We start from the raw sequence: 2,349 nt of genomic DNA, 5'->3' as shown, positions 1-2,349 counted from the left end.
CCCTTGGTCTTGTAAACTTTATATGACCCAGCACAGGGGAAGGCCAGGGCCAAGTAGTGGGAGTGGGTGGGTAGGGGAGCAGGGGCGGGGATGGGCTATAGGGAACTTTCGGGATCACATTTGAAATGTAAATAATGAAAATAATAATAAATTAATTTTAAAAAAAATCTCAGAAAAGTATTTAAAATCTTTTGCTTTTGGAAACAAAAATAATGAGTATTGTTCAAGAAAAAGATAATTCCAGTATACTAGCCAATTTTGCTCTTAACTTAGAAATTTTGCTATTAACTTAGAAATATAATTGTATATTTTTCTTCTTTTGGACTGGATAAACATGTACGAATGTTCTTTGAATATTTGCAGCCTATTTGACTCCCTAGAAACAGTTATAGTTTTAAATGTGTTTAATATATTTCTCTTGTGAAAGCTATTTTTTTAGTATTACATTCAATTACATTTTAACCATGTAGACATTGTTGGTGTTATTTTTGTTCTAGAAAGAAACTGTTAAATTTCTGCTCCAACTTTGGTCATATAAGGGAATGTGAATCTGGTATTCTACAGAAAAATATAAATGTAGCCATTTTAATGACTTTTGTGTTAATTAGTACTGTTTGTCTGCTACATATCATTGAGGATCAGAAATGGCATATTTATATTAGCCACCATACAGCTTCATAAAGAAATAGATAGATTCTGGAGGACAAATTATCTCCATTTAATCCTCAGTTTTATTAAAATCTTTCTGTTCCCGTGGCATGAATTCAGTCAAGCTGAGTAATGCTGGCAAGCAGGAAGGGGATCAAGGTCATCCAAGGGATACTGACTTGGAAAGGTCTGGGCAAGCAACCAAGTACTTCCAGGGTGAATTATTATTAAGAAAAAGAATGTTGACAAAATTACATGAAAAGGGCCTATAGTTATCTATTCTCTTGGTTACCTGGTTCTTGAGGGAGTTCTCTGGGAAGAGTCACTCAGCACATTTGGTTAAATGAATTTACTTGTTCTGAAAACCAAGTGAATATAGATTTCTGGACACCTCCCAAGGAATCATGTCTGTGATGAAATGCAGATTGTTCACCAAAATTTTCCTGGACTCCTATACTTAGACCATTTAGTTTTTTGAAATCCCATCAACTGAGAAGATGCTGTCTGATTAGAAGACAGACAAGTCGTGGATAATAAAACAAAAGAGCCAATGAACCTACAAAGCTCATTGCAAAGTGAACTTCTGTCTCATAACAGAGAAAGCAAGCAAACCAACAAAATCATTTATTTCAGAGAAAAGGAGGGACCACAAATGGAAAGATTACATTTCCTAAGTCTTGCACTTGAAGGCGGGTTGGATCCTCAGAACTAATTAAGTGGTAAAATGTACAATGTGCTTTGAGAAAAGAAGCTATGAAAAAACAGGTAGTCTATTTTATTTTAGCAACAGTGAGAAATGGATGAGCTAGCTACGAGATACAGATAGTGAAGTGTCTACTGTGCATCTACTCTAGTTCTGTCACGTGAAATTGTTTCCATTCAAAATGAGCAAAACGAGAAAGAAACTAGGGAAACAAGACCCTTCACAATAGTCACAATATAAAATACCTTGGTGTGACTCTAACTAAGGAAGTGAAAGTTCTGTATGATAAGAACTTCAAATCCCTAAAGAAAGAAATTGAAGAAGATTTCAGAAGATGGAAAGATCTTCCATGCTCATGGATTGGCAGGATCAATATAGTAAAAATGGCTATCTTGCTGAAAGCAATCTACAGATTAAATGCAATCCTCATTAAAATTATAACTCAATTCTTCAACGAATTAGAAAGGGCAATTTGCAAATTCATCTGGAATAACAAAACAAACAAAAAAAAACAACAACAACAAAAAAAAAACCTAGGATAGAAAAACCTCTTCTCACTGATTAAAAAAACCTCTGGTGGAATCACCATGCATGACCTAATGCTGTACGACAGAGCAATTGTGATAAAATCTGCATGGCACTGGTACATCGACACACAGGTAGATCAATGGAATAAAATTGAAAACACACAAATGAACCCACACACCTGTGGTCAATTGATCTTTGACAAGGGAGCTAAAATCATGTAGTGGAAAAAAGAATTTTCAAGGGATGGTGCTGGCACAAATGGTGGTTATCATGTAGAATGATAATTGATCCATTCCTATCTCCTTGTGCTAAGGTCAAGTCTACATGGATCAAGGAACTCCACTTAAAACCAGAGACACGGAATCTTATAGAGGAGAAAGTGGGGGAAAGCCTCGAAGATATAGGCATAGGGGAAAAATTCCTGAACAGAACAGCAATGGCTTGTGCTGTAAAATCAAGAATTGACAAAT

Source organism: Mus pahari, chromosome 1, assembly GCF_900095145.1.
Source record: "Mus pahari chromosome 1, PAHARI_EIJ_v1.1, whole genome shotgun sequence".
Lineage (NCBI taxonomy): Eukaryota > Metazoa > Chordata > Mammalia > Rodentia > Muridae > Mus > Mus pahari.
The sequence above is the reverse complement of the archived record's forward strand: the minus strand, read 5'-3'. Positions refer to the sequence as shown.